The 25,185-nt window shown below is 41.6% G+C and overlaps 1 long non-coding RNA gene across 1 annotated transcript; it reads right to left on the reverse strand.

Moving 5' to 3' along the window:
* Positions 1–4,420: 4,420 nt before the first annotated feature.
* On the reverse strand, positions 4,421–24,968 carry LOC115132481 (uncharacterized). The gene is made up of 2 exons (XR_010465117.1): positions 24,570–24,968; positions 4,421–7,235 (listed from the first exon to the last, which is right to left on the reverse strand). It is a non-coding gene; the product is annotated as an uncharacterized LOC115132481 (long non-coding RNA).
* Between the last annotated feature and the right edge of the window lie 217 nt (positions 24,969–25,185).

A 25,185-nucleotide genomic window follows, 5' to 3' on the forward strand; every position in this document is an offset into this window, starting at 1 on the left:
TTTCAAGCCACCTTTGTAGGTGGTTGAAATCAGATACAAATCATGTGACGTGTCTGAAAGGTCAAATCTGGTTCATTTAAAGGGAGTCCACATTGAGCAAGTTCCCCATTATAAGTACATGGGATTTTGATTGACGATAAGCTCCCTTTCAAATACACATTGAAAAAAAGCAGATAATTAATATTGGTTTATTTTATAGTAATACATCCTACCTCTCTTTGGAAAGAAGGAAGATTGTTCAAGCAACACTTCTCCCAGTACTTTATGATGGTGATATATTCTACATGCATGTGGCAGCCTCTGTTTTAAAACCTTTAGTCTATGACTCAACACTGGGTTTTATCACTGGAGGACGATTTTCATACACATCACTGCATTTTGTATAGTTCTATTGGCTGGAAGTCTCTGACTACCAAAAGAGCCCAGCATTGGTTACATTTTTGTACATGAAGCTGTTCTTCAGAGACTCCCCCACCACCTCAGCTCACATATTAATTGTAGGTCCAGAAATGCTCAGACCAGGTGTCTGGACTGGCTGGTTCTGGAGGTCCCGCGGGTCTCCACTGAGCTGGAGTAAATACTTTTAGGTTTTATGCTCCCAGCTCGTAGAATAGCCTCCAGGCCACCTTGAAGCTAGACTCGCTTGTCACCATTGGAGAGTTTAGATCAATTTTGAGTGAGGTAATGTGCACATTGTGTTTGTTTTGATTCATCTTATTGAGTTGATGTTGATATTTTGCTTTATGTTGTACTGAGTTGTGTGTTCAGGTTCACATGGATCCCTTGAGAATGAGATCCTGGTCTCAATGGTGAACCCACCTGTCTAAATAAAAGTTAAATAAAAAAAAACAGGGAATAGTTACAGGGGAGAGAAAGGGGGGATTAGAAGCTGGGGATGATAGGTGGCCATGATGGTATGAGGGCCAGATTAGGAATTTAGCCAGGACACCGGGGTTAACACACCTGTTATGAAAAGCGCCATTGGACACCTGTTTAACGCCTGTGTGGGTCTGACTTTCCCAAGGAACCTACACCAGGCTACTCCCTGGTTTTTACCTGGGTCAGCCACCCATAAAAATAGAATGGGTCAGCCATCAACCCTGAAACTGCCTCACTTGTGGACAGGGTTTCTTATCAAGGTACCTGCTACCTGCTTTACTATCCCACTGGGCACAAACTGGTTGAATCAACTTTGTTTCCACATTTCAACCCCAAAAATGTGATGACAGATTTCCACGGTGAGTGAAGCTACATTTGAAAAAAGTAAATCAACGTAAGGGCATTGTCATTTTTCACCCAACTTTTAACCTAAATCAATGACATGGTGAAATGTTTTGTTGATTTCACATTGAATTCACATTCGTTGACAACTCAATCAAATGTAAATCAAAACTAGACTTTGAACTGAAGTCTGTGCCAGTGGCGGTCAGTGCCGTTTAAGATGAGGATGATAAAATGAGGAGCACGGCCTCATTTCTATTACAGCATATTGGATGACAGTCATTCATATTCCATTCACCCAGCTCAATGTAAGGTCGATAGGTTTAGGCTACTACATGATACTCGAAGAATTCCCTGTACCCATCATGAGGTTGCGACAGTGAAGAGGCGACTCCGGGATGCTGGCCTTCTAGGCAGAATTCCTGTCTAGTTTCTGTGTTCTTTTGCCCATCTTAAATATTTTATTTTTATTGGCCAGTCTGAGATACAGCTTTTTATTTACAACTCTGCCTAGAAGGCCAGCATCCTGGAGCCGCCTCTTCACTGTTGACGTTGAGACTGGTGTTTTGCGGGTACTATTTAATGAAGCTGCCCGTTGACTTGTGAGGCGTCCGTTTCTCAAACTAGACACTAATGTACTTGTCCTCTTGCTCAGTTGTGCACCAGGGCCTCCCACTCCTCTTTCTATTCTGGTTAGAGACAGTTTGCGCTTGTTCTATGAAGGGAGTAGTACACAGTGTTGTACGAGATCTTTAAAATCAGCACAACAGTTTTCAGCTGTGCTAACATAATTGCAAAAGGGTTTTATAATGATCAATTAGCCCTTTAAAATGATCAACTTGTTTCCTACCTTCACCACCTGGGGGCGGCCCATCAGGAAGTCCAGGACCCAGTTGCACCGGTGATATGATCCTTAGCTAACACAACATGCCATTGGAACACAGGAGTGATGGTTGCTGATAATGGGCCTCTATGCCTATGTAGATATTCCATTAATTAAAAAAAAATAAAAAAAATCAGCCATTTCCAGCTACAATAGTCATTTACAACATTAACTGTGTCTACACTGTATTTCTGATCAATTTTATGTTATTTTAAATGGACAAAAATGTGCTTTTCTTTAAAAAATAAGGACATTTCTAAGTGACCCCAAGCTTTTGAATGGTAGTGTACATATATGAGTAAAGCAGTATTTTAAACATTAAAGTGACTAGTGTTCCATTATTAAAGTGGCCATTGATTCCAAGTCTATGTATATGGGGCAGCAGCCTCTAAGGTGCAGGGTTGCGTAACCAGGTCGAAGCTGACTAGTGATGGTTATTTAACAGTCTGGCGGCCTTGAGATAGGTGTGTTTTTTAGTCTCAGCGTTGATGCACCTTTACTGACCTCCCTTTCTGGATGATAGCGGAGTGAACAGGCCATGGCTCGGGTGGTTGATGTTGTTGATGATCTTTTTGGCCTTCCTGTGACATCGGGTGCTGTAGGTGTCCTGGAGGGTACGTAGTTTGCCCCCGGTGATGCATTGGGCAGACCACACCACCCTCTGGAGAGCCCTGTGGTTGAGGTCGGTGCAATTGCCGTACCAAGCGGTGATACAGCCCGACAGGATGCTCTCGATTGTGCATCTGTAAATGTTTGAGGGTTTTAGGGGCCAAGCCAACTTTCTTCAGCCTCCTGAGGTTGAAGAGGTGCTGCTGCGCCTTCTTCACCACACTGTCTGTGTTGATAATTTCAGATCGTCAGTGATGTGTACACTGAGGAACTTCAAGCTTTCCACCTTCTCCACTGCGGTCCCATCAATGTGGATAGGGCGTGCTCCATCTGTTGTTTCCTGAAGTCCACGATCAGCTCCTTTGTTTTGTTGACGTTGAGTGAGAGGCACCACTCCACCAGGGCCCTCACCTCCTCCCTGTAGTCTCGTCAATGTTGGTAATCAGGCCTACTATTGTTGTGTTGTCTGAAAATCATCAAGTTGAGTTGGAAGCGTGCGTGGCCAGCTGGTTTGCGCATGCGCCGAGGACGCGGCTAGGGATGCCGTCTGGGCCTGCAGCCTTGCGAGGTTTAACACACTTAAATGTCTTACTCATGTTTGCCACGGAGAAGGAGAGCCCATAGTCCTTGGTAGCGGGCTGCATCGGTGGCACTGTGTTATCCTCAAAGCGGTCGAAGGTGGTGTTTAGCTAGTCCGGAAGCAAGATCGTGTCCCCAACATGGCCGGTTTTACCTTTGTCATCTATGATAGTAAATAATGTAATGACAATTCAATTCTACTGGACACAAAATCATCTGAAACAATTAAAACATTGCTGTTGCCTTGCTATGTTGTTGTCTTTAGGTCTCTTTATGTAGTGTTGCCTCGTCGTGATGTGTGTTTTGTCCTATATTTATTTTTATTTTATTTTGGTAGGCCATCATTGTAAATAATAATTTGTTAACAGACTTGCCTAGTTAAATAAAAATAAAACGAACTGCAAATCTATCCTACAAGTTTGTAGTCACAAGCTTTGATGTAGTCATTGCGTGCTAGGAATATGGGGCCAAATACAAAACTTGAATACTTTATTTATAAGTATGTTTAGGGATGTAAAAAATTGACATCTACCTTTGAGAAAAAATATTACTTGTTAAACAAAATCTCTGAGCAATTGTATTAGTATAAAATAATTTCACCCATTTGTTTTGCATTAAATATTTGTATTTATTTGACCTTTATTTAACTAGGCAAGTCAGTTAAAGAACAAATTATTATTTTCAATGACGGAACAGTGGGTTAACTGCCTTGTTCAGGTAGCAGAGCGACAGATTTGAACCTTGTCGGCTCGGGGATTCGATCTTGCAACCTTTCACCCTGAAATATAGCGCAGCTTTTGAGTTATTTATTTTATATAGTTATTATTAGACTCCACTGTATGTGTAAAGAATTTATTACAATAACCAACTGAGAATACACAAGCTATCACACACGGGTAATGGTTAAAACACTCAAGGAGCAAGACAACCAAAACTGACCAACCAAACCCCTCTCAGCAGTGAGATATGTTTGAAGGGCTTCAGCTCCATCAGTTCTCTGTAAATAGATGGAAAACTTCACAGGAGAAAACGTATACATTTGTTTCACATGCGTAAAAACTTCTCCATAAAGCTACTTTTGAATATAACCAGAAATTTCACACTGGAACGAAGACCAAAGCTTAAAGCTGTTGTGGAAAGAGATTTATTACAAAAAAAACTCTTAAAATAAATGTGCTAATCAATACAGGTGAGAAAACCACACAAGTGCAGTGATTGTGAGACGTTCTACTAATCAGTTCTCAAAAGGCAAGTCCATGAGAGAAGCCTTTCAGCTGTGACGTCTGCGGGAGAAGATTCAGCCAAGTCATTCATGTCGCAGCCAACATGCAAGTGCACACAGGAGTCAGACCATACTCATGCAAGAAATGTGGAAAAGGGCTTTTAGAATTCAAGACGCTTCAAATATTTTTTTTTTTTTTAAATACACTGTCAGTAGCTACGGTTATCTTCTGACCACTCTTTCAGAGGTGAGGAGAGTACATGCCAACCTAAATAACATGGACATTAATAACTGTTCACCAGTTTGAATACTGAGAAATTTTTATTTTTAATTGGATTTCCCAAATTATTCCATACATGATTTATACTCTGATGATCACATCACTGATATTTACACCTTGGTTCTAATAGCCCATGTTTACTACAGTTGCTGTAATCTTTGAAATAGTATTTTGGGTAGTGTAACTGGGCAAATAATTACACATTTGGTTGTTTGGCCTTACGGAATGATTTAGGTGCAGGCGAGAATTGATGAATTCATTTATGCAGGGTGGAAACTAAAAGAGTGATAAGATATTTTAAAAAATGTGGTTTATAAAATAAAGTTTACTATTAGTAAAAATGTAAAAAATTATGCATTAAGACAGTGATACTTTTACTAGATTGCATTTGTGTGTCTGTTGTTAGTCCTTTCTTATTGAGTGTCTCTGTGACTTTGCCTTTCAGACTGCAGAATAGAGGTAGTCTTCTCTCCAGTGTGTTGCCTCTTCTGGTGCCGTTTTCTGTCGTTAATTTGGGAGAAGCTTTGTCCACATTCTGAGCAGTGGTACGGTTTCTCTCCAGTGTGAATTCTCATGTGTATTGTGAGTGAGTTCTTTTGGAAAAATCTTTTTCCACAGCAGGAGCACTGGAAAGGTCTCTCTTTATTATGCACCCTTCTCACATGAGTCATCACGTCACATGAACGAGAAAAAGTATTTCCACATTCTGAGCAAGGATAGGCTGCTCTTTCTCCAGAGAGTTTGAACTTGTGTGCTTGCTTGTGACACTTAAATGTTTTTTCAAGTGCAAAACTCTTCCCACAATCGGTGCAGTGGTATGGTTTCTCTCCGGTGTGCATTCGCTGGTGCCTTTCCAACCGTTGCATATTTGAAAAACCCTCCCCACAGTCAGTGCAAAGGTATAGTTCACTTTCAGTGTGTGTTCTTTGATGTTTTTCAAACTTTGACTTGTTTAAGAAACACTTTCCACAGTCAGAACAGTGGAGTGCCAGGTCTCCAGTGTGTACTGGAAGGTGTGATCTTAGTTTTGCCATGTCAGGAAATCTTTTATCACACCTTGAACAGTGGTAAGGTTTCTTTCCTGTATGAGTGTCTTGTGGAAGGTATGTATTTTCTCCAGTATGTACATGCATGTGTGTTTTTAGATCTTCTGGTGTGGAGAAAAGTTCCTCACAATGATTGCAGCGGAAGTATTTCCCTTTCATATGCTTTCGCTGGTGGTGTCTTTTCAAATGATACGATTGAGAATAACTTTTGTCACAATCAGGGCATTGGTGAGCCTTCACTCCTGTATGTGTTAGCTGGTGTGACTTAAGGCGATCTAATCGACCGAAACCTCTGTCGCAATCAGGGCAGTGGTAAGGCTTCTCTCCAGTATGTGTTCGTTGGTGTCTTTTAAGATCCCCCACTTGTCGAAAGCTCTTCCCACAGTCGGAGCACTGATTCATTTCGGAGCAGTGGTAAGGCTTCTTAACTGTATGAGTTTCTTGCTGAAGGTATGCCATTTCTCCAGCATGTACATGCATGTGTGTTTTTAGATCTTTCGGTCTGGAGAAAAGTTCCTCACAATGATTGCAGTGGAAGTATTTCTCTTTCATATGCTTTCGCAGGTGATGTCTTTTCAAATGATACGATTGAGAATAACTTTTGTCACAATCAGGGCATTGGTGAGCCTTCATTCCTGTATGTGTTAGTTGGTGTGACTTAAGACGATCTAACCGAGCAAAACTTTGTTCACAATCAGGGCAGTGGTGAGGCTTCTCTCCAGTATGTGTTCGCTGGTGTCTTATAAGATCCCTCACTTTTCTAAAGCTCTTACCGCAGTCAAAGCAGTAGTGAGGCTTCTCTCCTCCAGGACTGAAACCCTCAATCCAATCATCAGTGCCACCTGTATGTTGGGGCTCCTCTCCATTCTCCTGTGTTGTTTGGGGTTGTTGTGGTCTGTCTGAGTTTTTATTATTTTTCTCAGATTGGCATTGGGTGTTGGCTGGGCATTGCGGTGTGCTATGTGAAAGCTCACTCTCTACATTTGCTGCACTGCTGGCAGCTTTGAAGTTATTCTCTGGCAGGTCCTGTTGCTTTTTCACAAGTTCATTTTGACGAATGCGTGTGACAGCTTTATCCAGTGTTATTTCTGGGTCCATTTGTAATTGCTCGGACAGTGTTCTGTCACATAATCCCATGACTAGTCTGTCTCTTATTATCTCACTGAGCAGAGCTCCATAACCACAATGTTCTGACAAACAATGAAGTGCAGAGATAAAATCATCAGCTGTCTCTCCTGCTTCTTGTTGTCTTTGGTTGAATTTTGTTCGTTCTAATATTACATTCCTCCTAACTACCAAATGTCCATCTTGCTGTTCATTATTAGAACTGTGGAAGTGGTCCCGCTTGATCAGGTTGTCATCTTGCAGGTCTTCTGAGGTGTCCATCTCCTCTGCCTGGAAATACATTTAAAATAGCATAATTACTAGTAGGCCTATCGTCTCTGTTCTCTCAAACAACATTTTGTAATACATAAAATAGCCTACTTTGATACAGTTAAGTCCAAATTAGAATAGATAGCATATACAATAAATAGCTAAACAAATAACTTATGCTATTTTACAGTAGTAGCTAGGTGTAATCGTTTGAAATACCTAACAGTATCAACATGATAATGATGATTTGTTGTTTGTCATTAGGCTTAGAGATCACCATGATATAGCATATTGATTGCATTGGCTTGTGATCTAGGCTAGAAAAGGTTATTTGACAGTATTAGTAGTGGGCATTTCCATGTAAAAAGCCCCATGAGCACTAGCATGTGAAGTGTCAAATGAAAGTTAAGAGCCTATATTTTTGAGAAATTAAAGGCATATCAAATGTTCAACCATTTTCCATCCTAAAAAAATTAGGAATAAGGAAAGGGTTTCATTTTTGGTGTTGGATTCGAGCTTGAAATATCCTTATTACCATACTAGAATGTATTTATTACTTTACATGTATAAGAAATGTATATGTTGGGAGTCAATGAATGGTGAATAGGAACGCTGTGTATAGAAAGTTACAAGAGGTGACAAGGGGAAGTGCAGAAAGTTCATATTCTGTTCAAACATGTTGTTGCTGAATATTCATTTTCTTGAGCAAGGAGGCAAACAGCAACAGCCAGATGCTTTGGAACTAGGACCATGAGGGATGTGGAACTCAACTTGAGATAAGGTCAACAGTTGAAGAGAGAAGACACTGCTGGTAGGGGGGCCATAGGGGCCCACCACAAATACCATTTGATTACAGTCCTATCTCACATACACACACTGTCATGCCCATGAGGATCATAGACTGAGGCAAGCCATGACAATACCAGTAAGAGGAACCTACTGTGTTTCTGGCTAACAGAGAAGGATTGTTTATCTTAGACATGCAAGGAGATGACTTGCCTAGTCGGAAGGTATAAGTATATGCTTGTGTGACTTGTATGTTGTGTGTGCAGCTAAAGCACCCAAGGGGGTTGAATAAACTTGGTTTGAGCTTTTCTAGTCGTCCGTTTGAGTTTCTACTCTGTTTGTTCAGAACCTAACAGTTGGTGTTGTTAGTGATTCACCACGATTTACAGTCGATCTGGAGAGTCCGAATCAGTTGAGCTGGAGCCGGCACCAAAAACAAGGTAGGCACAGTTCCTACAGTTCCTATGAGTGTTACCACTCATTCTGACATCTCTGGGAGAAGAGTCATAGGCTGAACACAAATGATAGGATATGGACCTAGGAAACCTGAGTTTCTTCAGTAGTCCCCTTGTGTTACGAACAGTAGATATATGGTGTAGGGTAGGTTCTGCAAGGATAGGTCCAGAGTGGAGTTGGGTGCCTGCAAGATCCATGGGTGGCCCCACGGTGAAGTGTAGATTCCGTGTAGGATAGGTCCCAGGTGGGGTTGGTTCCCTGAGAGATCTGTAAGTGGGACGAAGGTCCCAGGGGGGTGAAAGCCCCAACCGTGGTGGCCATAAACCGTGGTGTGTGTGGATGAATTGTCATTCTTGTATACTAGTACAGTAAGTTGTAGAGGAGTAGTCCATGTAGAAGGAGAAAGGCACTCGGTGGAGAATAGTAGATATCTGTGCTTAAAGATGAAACATGGTCAGTGAGTGGGAATGTGGATGGTGAAAGGTTGCCTGTAAGTTCTGGAGGGCGGCCCCCTCCATGGTGAGTCATCCACAATAGTCTGTGCATACAACAGTGTCGTCAAGCACCAAAACTGTTAGGACGAGTGACAAAATAATTAAGCGCCTACACTGTTACTACTCTCCGGGGGAGTGGGTATCAGTACCTTGGGAAAGTCATTAATAGAAGGTGAGTTTTATAACCGTGGGTACAGAAACCTAACCGTTGGGGGTGGTGCGGAGCCAATAATACCTGATATGGCGTCCGGGAGGGGTGGAAAGGTAGAATGTTACCAAAGCATTCTAAGCGCTGAAAAAAAGGCATACGAACAGCACCAAGAATCAAATAAGTGGTTAAAATTGGTACACATCCTGTCGATGGACAGTTTAAATCCAGCCAAGAGTGTATGGATGCCATCGTATTGTGGAACACTGAAATCAAAGAACGGCCCAGACCACAATACACCGGCATCCTAACCACGGCACTTTATCAGCAAAGGATCAAAATGGAAAAAAGGTTTAAAAAAATAAACATCTGCCAGGTAAAATGGAGCAATAAAATGACTAACAAAAACAAAAAGAACTAGGCGTATCCGAAGGGCGAGGGCACAGATGAGATGAACAGAAGCGGGAATTGACTAATGCGTTAGAAAAGAGTCAAAAGGAATCTGGATAGTGGATCAGCATGATCCAGGTAATCATAGAGATGTGCATCCAGTACGAACGCATGAGACACCGGTTATGTATTATACGAGACAAATAGTCCCAGTGGAGGATAAGCCTATCCCAGCTGCCGCGCAGCCCCAAATTCAGCATCACCACCAGCCACTGAGTGTGAGCGAAATGCGTATTTTTATGAAAGCACCACCAGACCCAGTAAAAGAGGGACACAAATCTATCCGTTTCTGGAGGAAACAGGGTAGAATGGGTGATCCAGCAAACGAATGACAAAACTGAGGGATTCTTGACAGCAGTTGGGAATATTTTGTTGTATAAAGTACCAGTCAAAAGTTCACACCACTATTATTCTAGAATGTAGAAAATAGTAAAAATGTAAGAAAAAACCTGGGATGAGTAGGTGGGTCCAAACCATTCACTGGTACTGTATATCTAGCCTCTGTGCAGTCGATTGTGGTTCAGCAAGATAATGGTTTCTATGTGGAAGGAGATGTAGGAGGCTACGTCAAACACAGCTTCCGAGTAGATACAGCGCTCAAATATCACTAATGGCTTATGATGAGAAATTAGCTACATTTGCGACAGGAAAAAAGTAACACATTCAGCGGAGTAACGGGCGGAATCGAAAGCCATACAACCATTATCCCTGTCCTATATCATAGGACCAGTAACAATACCATGCTAATTTTACATAGCGACGGTTGTGGAACCAATGTTGGGGTTGGATCATCTCTGCGAAAAGCCAGGGGAGTGGATTCTCAAAAGGTAACAAATTAACATGGGCAGTACAGACGGTGAAAGCCGAGCAATAGTTGTTTCATACCCTATAGGCAAAAGACTCATTAGATTGCAGTCTGATTGAAGGCTGCAACCCTGTTGTGGTGGAGGTACATCCACTGCAAACGATAAAGCAATATCCTATTAAACCGGAGGCTGAGAAATCAGTGGCAATATTACTAGAGGGAGGCATAGCCGTCATAGTAAATAAGAATTTGTTCTTAACTGACTTGCCTAGTTAGATAAAAACAATTGCGGTACGAGGACCAGTCCGATGCAACAGCCCTTCATTTCCAGTAAAGGAAGGACTAAAATGGCGTTTTAAAGTGAATGTTCACGGCATAAACAAACATGCAGTGAAAATCACAGCAGTAGTAGCGGATTTGGCAGACCTATTGGCATCTATTCCCTCAGACAGGTACAGCGTAGTGCTAGGCGATATGGACAAAATATCATATCATGGTATTTTTCACATTTTGGACGGTATGATGGTATTTTATGTTTTTGATGAATAAAAGTTCCACATTTACTTTATGATTAGTGACTGATCCTAGGATGGCAACACATATATTCTAAATTATTTTAAGGGGTCTTTCTCCATTCTGATTGGCTTATACCATTCAATTCAACTTCACCCTAAAATATCCTGCATTTCCATCAATTTCTCCATTTCCTGCACTCATTTGAGATCATTTCCACACTGCCACGATATGGGCAAAAATACTAGGCCTCATTTTTAACCAAATGTTGCAGTTGCGATTAGATTAAAACACTTGGGTGAACTTTTGGAGTCATGGAAATAGAATGTTTATTATAATTCTATAGTTAGAATATAAATAATAGTGGGCATTTTGAATAGAGTGTTGTTTGACATGACAACGAATGAAAATGTCATGGACAAGTTACTGTGACAGTGTAGGAACAAAAGTGATGTTCCGTGTTTCCTAGGGGAGCCTATTATCTTTGGCTACATTAAATCTTTATTCATATAGCTAACATATTCATGCATCCCCTATTCCCCTTTGATTTATAAGATACGGTTACACAAACAACATGCTGATTTAGGCCTCCACTAGCACTGGTATCAGGCTGTATTAGCTAGCTACGTTTGCTCTGACTCAGTACTTTTATTAGCTAGTTTGCCAGCCAACTAGAGATTAGCATTATTGGCTAACACGATTTAGCTTAACTTGCTAAGAAAATACTAACTAGCTGTTTGCAGATGTAAGAAACACAAACTAATATTGTAATTATAGAACAATTGTGGATTTATATTAAGATCAAATTGTGTCAAATGGTGCCGGAACAGAGGGCAGATGTTTTACGTGTCCCCAACCTATTGTTTTTTTGTTTGTTTATCTGCGTTGTTTGTAACTTAATGAACTATTTTTGTACATAATTTTGCCGCTACCGTCTCTTATGACCGGAAGAAACTTCTAGACATCAGAACTCTGATTACTCACCACGGACTAGCAGAATCCTTTTTCTTCTTTCAAGACTCGGACGAGCCCGAGACGGAGGATATGCGGCTCCCTTGGGAACAGACCACGACCCCAGTGATCTGCGTGAAGAGGCTGAGAAAGAGGCCCGAAGTCGGGCTGCCTTCTGAGGCGGCGGCGATCGAATAAACCATCACTACCCTCAATTCTGCTCGCAAACATGCAATCTTTGGACAATAAAATGGACGAGATATTGGGAAGATTAAACTACCAAGGGACATTAAAAACGAGCATCTTGTGCTTCACGGCGTCGTGGCTGAACAACAACATCAACATACAGCTGGCTGGTTATATGATGTACCGGCAGGATAGAACAGCGGCGTCTGGTAAAGACAAGGGGCGGCGGTCAACGTATTTTTGTAAACAACAGCTGGTGCACGATATCTAAGGAAGTCTCAAGCTATTGCTCACCTGAGGTAGTTTCTCATGATAAGCTGCAGACCATATTACCTACCGAGAGAGTTTGTCTATATTCTTTGTAGCTGTTTACATACCACCACAGTCAGAGGCTGGCACCAAGATAGCATTGAATGAGCTTGATTCCGCCATAAGCAAACAAGAAAACGCTCACCCAGAGGCGGCGCTCCTAGTAGCCGGGGACTTTAATGCAGGGAAAATTAAATCAGTTTGACCAAATTTCTGTCAATATGTGAAATATGCAACCAGAGGAAAAATAACTCTGGACCACCTATACTCCACACACAGAGTTGCATACAAAGCTTTCCCTCGCCCTCCAATTGGCAAATCTGACAATAATTCTATCCTCCTGATTCATGCTTACAAGCAAAAGTTAAAGCAGGAAGCACCAGTGACCCGGAAGCTTATAAGAAATCCCGCTAGGCTACCCTGGGGCGGCAGGGTAGCCTAGTGGTTAGAGTGTTGTACTAGTAACCGGAAGGTTGCAAGTTCAAACCCCCGAGCTGACAAGGTACAAATCTGTCGTTCTGCCCCTGAACAGGCAGTTAACCAAATAACACAAACATGCATGAGAGCACCAGCTGTGCCGGAAGACTGATCACGCTCTTCGCGTGAGTAAGACCTTTAGACAGGTCAACATTCACAAGGCCGCAGGGCCAGACGGATTACCAGGACGTGTACTGTGAGCACGCACTGCCCAAGTAGCAAGTGTCTTCACTGACATTTTCAACCTCTCCCTGTCCGAGTCTAATAACAACATGTTTCAAGCAGACCACCATAATGGCTGTGCCCATGAACACCCTGCCTAACTGACTACCAACCCATAGCACTCACGTCTGTAGCCATGAAGTGCTTTGAAAGGCTGGTCATGGCTCACATCAACACCATTATTCCAGAAACCCTAGACCCACTCCAATTTTCCTAACACTCCAACAGATCCAGAGATGATGCAGTCTCTATTGCACTCCACACTGCCCTTTCCACAAGGACAAAAGGAACACCTATGTGAAAATGCTGTTCATTGACTACAGCTCAGCGTTCAACACCATAGTGCCCTCAAACCTCATCAATAAGCTATGGACCCTGGGAGTAAACACCTCCCTCTGCAACTGGATCCTGGACCTCCTGACGGGCCACCCCCAGGTGATAAGGCTAGGTAACAACATTGCCACGCTGCCTCCTCCTGTAGTCCCTGTTCACTCATGACTGCACTGCCAGGCTCGACTCCAACATTAAATTAGCCGATGACACAACAGTGGTCATCGACAACAACGAGACAGCCTATAGGGAGGTGGTCAGAGACCTGGCCATGTGGTGCCAGGACAACAACCTCTCGCTCAACGTGATCAAGACAAAGGAGATAATTGTGGACAACAGGAAAAAGAGAACCGAGCACACCCCCATTCTCAGTGACAGGGCTGCAGTGGAGCAGGTTGAGAGCTTTAAGTTCCTTGGTGTCCACATCACCAACAAACTATCATGGTCCAAACACACGACAGTCGTGAAGTGGGCTCGACAAAACCTATTCCCCCTCAGGAGACTGAAAAGATTTGGCATGGGTTCTCAGATCCTCAAAAGATTCTACAGCTGCACCATCGAGAGCATCCTGACTGGTTGCATCACCGCCTGATATGGCAACTGCTCGGCCTCCGACCGCAAGGCACTACAGAAGGCAATGCGAACGGCCCAGTACATCACCGGGGCCAAGCTTCCTGCCATCCAGGACCTCTATACAAGGCGGTGTCAGAGGAAGGCCCTAAAAATGGTCAAAGACTCCAGCTACCCTAGTCATAGACTGTTCTCTCTGCTACCACACGGTAAGCGGTACCGGAGCACCAAGTCTAGGTCCAAGAGGCTTCTAAACAGCTTCTACCCCCAAGCCATAAGACTCCTGAACATCTAGTCAAATGGTGGCTACCCAGACTATGCACATTGCCCCCCCTCCCCTCTCCACACCACTCTCTGTTGTCATCTATGCATAGTCACTTTAACTCTACCTACATGTACATACTACCTCAACTAACCGGTGCCCCCGCACATTAACTCTGTACCGGAACCCCTGTATATATTGTTATTTTTTTACTGCTCCTCTTTAAATTACTTCTCTTATTCTTATTTTTTGAAACTGCACTGTCTGTTAGGGGCTCGTAAGTAAGCATTTCACTGTTGTATTTGGTGTATGTGACGAATAAAATTTGATTTGAAACATTGTTGTCATCAACATTGTTGCATGTGCTGCATTGGCCATGCAGACTGAAGGAAAGTGGCTCGTGGTCTAGCAACGACAAATGTACTCCTTGAGTGACAGTGGGTGGGACTAAGTCTGTGTGGAAAGTGGCGTGGAGAGTGAGAGCGGAGAGGGATGACTCAAGTAGCAGAGTAAACTATAAAAATGGACATTACATTTGAGGGTTCCATCTGGTACAGTACATAAATGATTTGTTGTTGGTGTCAAAAGACAAAGAAACTCATATGCGAGACCTTACAACAATAGTGAACTATTTGGCAGAGCAGGGTCACAAAGCATCACATCAGAAAGCCCAATTGGCAAAACAGGAGTTAACATATCTGGGGGTTTCAATTTCAAAAGGCACAAAGCACATTACACACAATCCAGTAGAGACAATGAGTTCTCTGGCATGACCAAATACTCATCGCACACTCAGGAAAACCCTAGGGCTTTTCAATTTTATTAGACATTTTATTCCGTCATTTTCTAAATTCAAAAGGCACTCGCACATCTGAGCTCTCCTTTTTGCAGGTGCATGGTAACAGTAGAATAAAATGAGAAAAAGAAGAAACCCGCACACTGCTCTTGATAGCATCATTGCTCTTTAATAAGCTTTACATATCGGCCTCATGGCCTTCACTCTGATCGAATACAACAGGTGTAGCATTGACAGGACAGAAATATCTAACTATTAATATCAAACAAATCAGGTAAATGTCATTTCTCTCTCACAGTTTGAGTTAAAGCAGCAACTGTGTCAAGCGCCAGCATTGGGGTTACCAAACCTAAAATTACCTTTTAACGTTTTGGTACATGAGTGGGAAGGGAATTGTAGTGCGGTGGTTACGCAAAATCAAGAGGGAAAGAACAGAGACCATGTACTGGAGTAAACCGTTACTCTGTAGCGAGAAGAATGCCGCCATGTCTGGGGGCAGTACAGGTTTTGGTTTTGCATAACACTGCATCGATCACAATGTGTCAACAAGTAGATCTGTATGTTCCACATGCTGTAGCAACCACAGTTAACAGCACATTACTAGTGCAAGATGGCCAAAATGGGAGTTAACGTTAACCTCTTCCTTCTACCCTCTACTTTTTTGAACATTCTGTTAAAAATCGCGCAACATTTCAGCGCCCTGCTACTCATGCCAGGAATATAGTATATGCATTTGCTTAGTCTGTGTGGATAGAAAACACTCAGACGTTTATAAAACTGGTTAAATCACTGCTGTGGCTTTACCAGAACGGCATTTACATCGAAAAGCACAGGAAAAACTGATCACTGAAAATGGGAAAATATATCCATGCGCTACTTGAACCCATTGATAAAGGTGAACCACAATTAATTGACTGAGGTTGCAGTACCTACAGCTTCCACACGGTGTCTAGAGTCTTGTCATTTCCCTTGAGTTTTTCTTGGTCAAACACATGCAGGGCACCGTATTTCCTCAGGTCTAGGACCGGATATTTTCGTTGAGTTTCTAGCCGGACATTTTTCCAGACGGACAGCTAATGATCTTTACATCACCTCCTGATGAATTTTATCGCTTATTAACGTTTACTAATACCTAAAGTTGCATTACAAACGTATTTCGAAGTGTTTTGTGAAAGTTTATCGTCGACTTTTTGAATTTTAAAAAATGACGTTACGTTTTGAAAACGCTGTTTTTTTCGTTTATCACACAGTCTACATATAACGATATCTTGGCTTTATATGGACCGATTTAATCGAAATAAAGACCCAATAGTGTTTATGGGACATCTAGGAGTGCCAACAAAGAAGATGGTGAAAGGTAAGGACTGTTTTCTATTTTATTGTGCGGTTTGTGTAACGCCGAAATGCTAATTATTTTGTTTACGTCCCCTGCGTGGCTTTTGTGTTGTAGTGTATTGGTGCATGCTATCAGATAATAGCTTCTCATGCTTTCGCCGAAAAGCATTTTAAAAATCTGACTTGTTGCCTGGATTCACAACGAGTGTAGCTTTAATTCGATACCCTGCATGTGTATTTTAATGAACGTTTGAGTTTTAACTAATACTATTAGCATTTAGCGTAGCGCATTTGCATTTCCAGAGCTCTAGTTGGGACGCAAGCGTCTCAGGTAGAAGCAAGATGGGGAAAATCTACAATGCCATATAATCGCTGCTTTGAATCCTGCGTCGTTAACGCCGTTGCCTGGGGAGGGAGAAACGCATGTATGTAACCCAGATCAAATTACACAGAAGGCTCTAGTTACAAGGGAAGAGGGTGACAGGGTATGCCGTGTGTGACAAGAGGGGGGGGGGGGGTGACAGGGTATGCCGTGTGTGACAAGAGAGGGGGGTGGGGAACACCGATCAAAAATGGGCAAATAGAACAATTATTTGAAGCGTGTCAATTACCCAGTAAATTAGCAGTAGTGAAATGTGAAGCACATACGAGTCATACAGATAAAATAGCCAGAGAATCGCCAAGGCGGCAGCCTTAGTAAGAGTAGATTCCACTGTAAACAAGCAGTTGGGTGGGGTGTTGGACCTACTTTCACCACCCTAGTCTGTGTCAGTCGCTATAATGGTCAATGCCACATGTAAGAGGGATAGATTGACAAAACGCATAGAATGGGTGGTCAAATACGAAGACACGAGAGTACATTGGGGTAGTCAGGACTAACGCCACAGAGACCAGAGAGGTCACAAATGGCACAGTAATCTGGGTGGAACAACTTGATAGCAGGACTAGTACATTGGACATAGTCTGTTCAGAACAAGATGTAATCTTGGAACAGAAAGGAGTATGGAAGGAAAGTAATAGCACTGAGTCTAAGGAATTAAACTACATTCTCGCTCTTGCCTTAAATGGACATAATGTGCCAGGGTTCTCGATCAGCTGAGGGTCAGTTAATAACTTTCAGACTAGTAGTGCTACCCAGGGCTGTTGAGGTATTACAGCCACACCGGTGGTCACGAGTCATGAAGGCAGACAAATTCCACAGGAACGTTTAGTCATGGTAATTAGGCTTCTCCATGCTCGGATGCTGCTGCTGGTCATTAATAGTCGACCAAACTTGCTAACTGCCTGGTACTCAGCACTCTATTGTCCCTCTAATCACTCTGATATCAATGCAAATGTAATCAAAAATCGAATCAAACACTTCATAGGCTATGCAATTGCGCGAGAAAACAGAGTGATGGGATCCTCTTTTTAGTAGAGGCCATCAGCTTTATATAGACTAGGCCTACTATATCTATTTCTCAACTTTCCTAATATTAAGCACATTGTTTATCTTTACAACAGGAGTATAGCCTTGATGCATTGATGATGGCACCGGTGGGTAGGGCTGCCATTTTACCGGCACTCAACCAATCATGCTATTTTGTTAGTTTTTTCACGTTGTTCGTAACTTGTTTTGTACATAATGCTGCTCTTTAATTATTTGTTTTTCTTATCTCTTACTTTTTTAAACTTGTATTTTTTATGTATTTTCTTAACTGCATCGTTGGTTAAGGGCTTGTAAGTAAGCATTTCACGCTATGGTCGACACCTGTTCTATTCGGCGCATGTGACAAATACATTTAGATTTGATTTGTGGCTGGCATGAAAATGAACCACAGGAAAAGCTTCCTCCATTCAAGTGCACAGATGACATGTATTGTTTCCCACTGCCCGTTTCCAGACGGGTGTAAGATTATGGTCCATTCTAAATCTAAACTCATTTCACCCACATTAAAGACAAGATTAAATCAAGTATAGTCCGATGGGTGACAATATTAGCCTATTACTTGTGAATGATATATAATCACTTGTGAATGATGCCTAGCATAAGAAACAAAGCCTTTTTTTGTGACTTTTTCAAATCATAGTCATACCTCATGTAGCCCATAGGGCTATATGTTTTGATATGGTTTGTATCACAACTAAAGTGGCCAAATAACTTCTTAAAATTAAGCACATTAATCCGCTTTACAATGGGTTTAGAGCCTAACTGGTATACATAAGCAGCGCATGAGTTTTAAGTTTGGGGAAGAACATTTGCGCCATAAAAATGCACCTTTATAATTAAAGCAGTACATGCATAATCGCATTTGCGGTCACTTTTCATAATGGTGTTTTCCCGCTAATGGAACATTTGTGCTTATAGACTACTGCCGTGTGCACATTGTTGCGCTTATAATGTGAATAATTAGCCTAATAGTTTAGCAACATTTTAAGCTAAACGTTCTGATCTGTTGCATCAGCCACATTGCGTAAACAAGTTTGATGCTAGTGGTTATATTAATTTGGGATCTATTGCATCCAACAACTGTCCCAGACTATGTTTGTAATACTTATTTGTCGCACAGAATAGGTTATAAAGTGTGAACAGCCTGCGCAAAAACACAAAGCAGAGCTCAAGCCTTTCAACTTTTTTCAAATCATCATTAGAGTCGCATCATGCAGCCTTATAATGTATTAAACATCAAAACATACAGCCCAACGTTTGTAGAACAACTAAAGTTACATTAATAACTCTGAATTAACCATATAGGAGAACCTATTTCTTTGTTAACTGCTCAACACAGAAAAGCCACATGTGCGCACTCCCTCAAATCATTTGGAGAAAATATTTAGGTTGTTTTCAGCTTTGTTCAATAGCATTCTTCAAACTAGAAAATAATGCCAATGCCTAAGCAAATATTGTCTACTAAATGAACTAGTGTAGCCCACTAGTGTAGCCCACAGCCATTTGGCATAGCTACATCAGGAATTAACATAAGGACAACTCAGAGTATGCTATTCTGTTCTTCTGAAGCACACTACATTTTCTTCATGTCATGCTTCTTTAGACAATAAATACTGGATTTATTGTGAAGGTGTAGGCTACATTACATGGTTTATTAGACTTTTAAAAAAGTAGATGTTCCAACGGTCTGCATGTGGAAGCCAGGAGATGCTAAATGTGTTTACATTAATTTAACGGTCAATTACCGTGAAAGCGACATTTATTTGCTTGATAATCACCGGCTGATGAAATTTCGTGACGATGGCGGCGCGGCATGTTGCCCGCTTTGAGGATAACTCCCTATCTCCCTATCCCAGTCTGCTGTCCCCACATGCTTCACAATGGCCACCATTGTTCCTGTACCCAAGAAGGCAAAGGTAACTGAACTAAATTACTATCGCCCCGTAGCACTCACTTCTGTCATCACGAAGTGCTTTGAGAGGCTAGTCAAGGATCATATCACCTCCACTTCGCTGATCCTCAACACTGGGGCCCCACACGGGTGCGTGCTCAGCCCCCTCCTGTACTCCCTGTTCACCCATGACCGCGTGGCCATGCACGCCTCCAACTCAATCATCAAGTTTGCAGATGACACAACAGTAGTAGGCTTGATCACCAACAACGACAAGACAGCCTATAGGGAGGTGGTGAGGGCACTCGGGAATACGGGGTCAGGAAAACAACCTCTCACTCAACATCAACAAAACAAAGGAGGCGACCTTGGACTACAGGAAACAGCAGAGGGAGCACCCACCATCCACAGATGGGACAGCAGGGTAGAAGGTGGAAAGTTAAGTTCCTCTGCATACACATTACGGACAAACTGAAATGGTCCACCCACACAGACAGTGTGGTGAAGGCGGCGCAGCAGCACCTCTTCAACCTCAGGAGGCTGAAGAAATTTGACTTGGCCCCTAAAACATTTACAGATGCACAAATGAGAGCATCCAGTTAGGCTGTATCACGGCCCGGTACGGCAACTGCACCGCCCACAACCACAGGGTTCTCCAGTGGGTGGTGCGGTCTGCACAAAGCATCACCGGGGGCACATTGCCTGCCCTCCAGGACACCTACAGCAACCGATGTCACAGGAAGGCCAAAAAGATATTCACGGACAACAACCAACCGAGCTATTGGCTTTTCACCCCGCTACCATCCAGAAGGCGAGGTCAGTACAGGTGCATCAAAGCTGTGACCGAGAGACTGAAAAACAGCTTCTATCTCAAGGCCATCAGACTGTTAAACAGCCATCACTAACACAGAGGTTGCTGCCTACATACAGATTTGAAATCATTGGCCACTCTAACAAATGGATCACTAGTCACTTTATTAATGACACTTTAATAATGATGTTGACATATCTTTATTACTCATCTCATATGTATATACTGTATTTTATACCATCTATTGAATCTTGCCCATGCCGCTCAGTCAATGCTCATCCATAAATGTATATGTACATATTCCATCCCTTCACTTACATTTGTGTGTATTAGGTAGTTGTTGTGGAATTGTTAGATTACTTGTTGATATTGCTCCACTGTAGGAACTAGAAGCACAAGCATTTTGCTAGACTCACACATGGTTAGCAGATGTTATTGCATGTGACCAATAACATTTTATTTTGGAAAGTGGTTATACCTAAGAAGAGGTTATATTCACCAGTATAACCCCTACAGTATTGCAACTAAAGGAGTGAAGTGGTCAGGGAAGGTTTTAGACAACAGCAGACCACGAGGACTGAATATGGGAACCAAACTATTCTCTCGGTCAAGCGTCAGGGGGAAGAGGTCTATGAGCAGATGAAGGCATACTTATACATTTGTTTAGGAGCTGAACTAGTGACAGACAGAAATTAAATCAGTGTAAAAGATATGATGACGGAGTCACGGGTCAGTCCTACAGGGTGATAGTGGGAGATTCTCTCAGGACCGATATCCGTGCATTCTATGGAGTCCCAAAAACCAAGGCATTAATGTTATTTGGAAAGAATAATTGAATGTGACAATGGCAGAGATCTGCATGGCTCAGATTAAGTTAGTAGGTAATAAAGTGTCTGGGGAGCGATACCACTCCACTTTGTGTAGTGGTACAGGGGAGAGCTCCCAGTAGAGGAAATACAGCTAACTGCAGCACAATATTGAGACTACTATGAGGATAAGTTGAACGTCACGCACACCAGGATCATTTGTATTTATTATGGGGTCCAGCGAAAATAAGTGTTACACCATTTTTAAAACATTACATTCACAACAGATTTCACAACACATTAAGTGTGCCCCCTCAGGCCACTACTCTAAAACACAAAATCCATGTGCACGTGCGTGTATAGCGCGCATGTTATTGTGTGTGTGTGTATGCGCCTGTGTTTGTCTCTCTTCACATGGTGGTACAGTGGTTCATCCTTTAAAAAGTTGCAGCGTACTGCATAGAGGTCGACCGATTATGATTTTTCAACGCCGATACAGATTATTGGAGGACAAAAAAAGCAGCTACCGATTAATCGGACGATTTTTAAAAATTTATTTGTAATAATGACAATTACAACAATACTGAATTAACACTTATTTTAACTTAATATAATACATCAATAAAATCAATTTAGCCTCAAATAAATAATGAAACATGTTCAATTTGGTTTAAATATTGCAAAAACAAAGTGTTGGAGAAGAAAGTAAAAGTGCAATATGTGCCATGTAAGTAAACTATCGTTTAAGATCCTTGCTCAGAACATATGAAAGCTGCTGGTTCCTTTTAACATGAGTCTACAATATTCCCAGGTAAGACGTTTTTAGGTTGTAGTTATTATAGGAATTATAGGACTATTTCTTTCTATACCGTTTGTATTTCATATACCTTTGACTATTGGATGTTCTTATAGGCACTTTAGTATTGCCAGTGTAACAGTATAGCTTCCATAGAGCGTTGGACTTAGTTAACTGTAAGGTTGCAAGATTGTATCCCCGGAGCTGACAAGGTGAAAATCTGTCGTTCTGCCCCTGAAGAAGGCAGTTAACCCACCGTTCCTAGGCCGTCATTGAAAATAAGAATGTTTTCTTAACTTACTTGCCTAGTTAAATAAAATATATATATATTTTTTTTTAAATCGGAAATCGAGGCCCAGAAATACCGATTTCCGAATGTTATGAAAACTTGAAATCGGCCCTAATTAATAGGCCATTCTGATTAATCGGTAGAACTCGACCAGGGACTGCGGTTGAAAATTAGCCGGCTGGCTAAAACCGGCACTTTTACTGAAACGTTGATTAATGTGCACTGTCTCTGTAAAAATAAAATATTTTTATTTATTTTTTTACATTTGGGAATAAGAATGTTTTATTTTCTGTTAATTTATGAGTAATGTCAATGTTTATATAAAATGTTAAACAGTATGGATATACTATTCAAAAAGGAGACTGTTGGATTCGAGCTTGAAATATACTTATGTTACCATACTAGAAGTTATTACTTTGCATGTATTAGAAATGTATATGTTGGGAGTCAATGAAGGGTGAATAGGAACGCTGTGTATAGAAAGTTACAAGAGGTGACAAGGGGAAGTGCAGAAAGTTCATATTCTGTTCAAACAGGTTGTTGCTGAATATTCATTTTCTTGAGCAAGGAGGCAAAGAGCAACAGTCTAGTTTAATTTCCTGATAAGGCAGGCCAGATGCTTTAGAACTAGGACCATGAGGGACTCAACTCGAACTCAACTCGAGATAAGGTCAACAGTTGAAGAGAGAAGACACTGCTGGGAGGGGGGCCATAGGGGCCCACCACAAATACCATTTGATTACAGTCCTATCTCACATACACACACTGTCACGCCCATGAGGATCATAGACTGAGGCAAGCCATGACAATACCAGTAAGAGGAACCTACTGTGTTTCTGGCTAACAGAGAAGGATTGTTTATCTTAGACATGCAAGGCGATGACTTGCCTAGTCAGAAGGTATAAGTATATGCTTGTGTGACTTGTATGTTGTGTGTGCAGCTACAGCACCCAAGTGGGTTGAATAAACTTGGTTTGAGCTTTTTCTAGTCGTCCGTTTGAGTTTCTACAGAACCTAACACTGGTCAAACAGATGGAAATGGGGTCTTAGAAAACATCTAGCAGAAATAGTCTTAAAATATATTAGAAACACAATCATGTGTAAAGACACCTGCCAACTAATATCAACATTTAAATGTAGTTTTACAGAAATGATTTGCCTTCTGTAAATGGAAGTAATTCTGTTACCAAAAACCCACATATCTTTAATATATTTTCTTAGTTCACAGAAGTAAAGGTAGACCTACTTTCTCTTTGTCAGGTGGTGGTCAAAGCAGGATTGTGAAATTTGGACAACCCCTCCCTCTCCCTCCAGTTAATGTTAACTACCCCTGCGCTGACTGACACCAACCCATGAGCCCCCTCTCTTTCCATTTACTGTAATCAGCAACCTCACCCTCCGAGCGCCAACCAACCCTGGATGTTGAAAAGTAGTTGAAATTTGGGCAGTCCAAATCTGAATTTATCAGATGTCTGTTTCACAAGTTTGGACAGTACAGTAAAATAAAAGTAGATTTGAGTATAGTCCGGTACAATAGAGTACTGTACAGTATAATTTAGTACAGTAAAGTGCAGTATAATTTACTGTGTACTCTCCTGAACTATACTCTACCATGCTGTACTTTAATGTCCAAACTTGTTTAACATAGATGTTTATGATCGGTACAGATTTGGTCTGGTCCAGACAAACCAAACTTGTGTCTTGTTTGGGGACGGAACTCAGAATAATAGCCAGTGTGTAGAATACACAAACATGCAAAGGAGGATATTACATTTTTCTACCTTTGTGTACTCAGAATACATCACCATGAAGAGAATAACATTCATAATTATGGATTTCTGTATAGTACAGATCAGGGATCCGTAATTATATTACCATCATTCTGTTACTGGGTGTTAATCCAATTCATTTACTGTGGCTCAATAAGCGAAATATATATATTTTTGTTTTAACTTGAGTCTTCATATCATAGCTGACGCCGCATTCTTTCTGCCGACATATTTGAATCTTAATTCAGAGTAGTTTTTAGAAAACGTACTCAAACTGATGTAGATTATACTGTCATTCTGTTAACAAACTTTATCTGTACTGTTCGAGTACATGTGTTTTTGTAAAATCGTCAGTGGAAATTGTTAAAAGTAGTTATTGTGCAAAGAGTTTGGTTTGTTTAACTTTGCAATCGATGGTTTTTGTTTGGCATACTTTTGAAGTGACAAATCGGTGTCTCAGCGTCATTATGTTACCTTTGAATTGCCCGGCTCCTCTTCATCTCGGGTCTCCTGCATTTTTTGGAGTAGTCCTGCGTCCTCAAATTCCGCCATTTTCAATGGTGTGTTTTGTATCCCAACAGAAGTGTTGCGGGTAAAACCAGAGGCTGCAAACCAACCAAGTCTTACAGCCAAGTCTGCTGTTCTATTCTATACACAATATTTTTGACTGATTTTGCAGGTTGCAAATGGAAGCTTTAGGTTAGGTTTGATTCTAAGTGAAAATAAAAATAAAACAATCTCACACGACCGCTGTTGTGCAGCTGCACGTCTATTCACTGCTGGTATTCCTCTCTCCACACCAGAACGTGATGCAGTTTAAAATGAACAAGAAAAACGCAGCAAGCTAAACTACTGACTGAGAACGAAGTGTCGTAAAATGCTTGCAGACGTTTCACTTTACGTCTGAATGCAGACTATTCATTTTCTAAAACTAGCGGCGAAAAATCGCGAGACTTCCGGGAAATCTTGCGAAGCAAACTGACCTGACAACGCCGGGATTTGTATGGTTTAGAGAAGGAAATGAGAGACAGTGTTGATTTAAGCTTGTAAATCTTGGTGGGGCAAATATTTTTTATGCATGCCAGCAAAG

The sequence above is a fragment of the Oncorhynchus nerka genome, linkage group LG2 (genome assembly GCF_034236695.1).
Source record: "Oncorhynchus nerka isolate Pitt River linkage group LG2, Oner_Uvic_2.0, whole genome shotgun sequence".
Lineage (NCBI taxonomy): Eukaryota > Metazoa > Chordata > Actinopteri > Salmoniformes > Salmonidae > Oncorhynchus > Oncorhynchus nerka.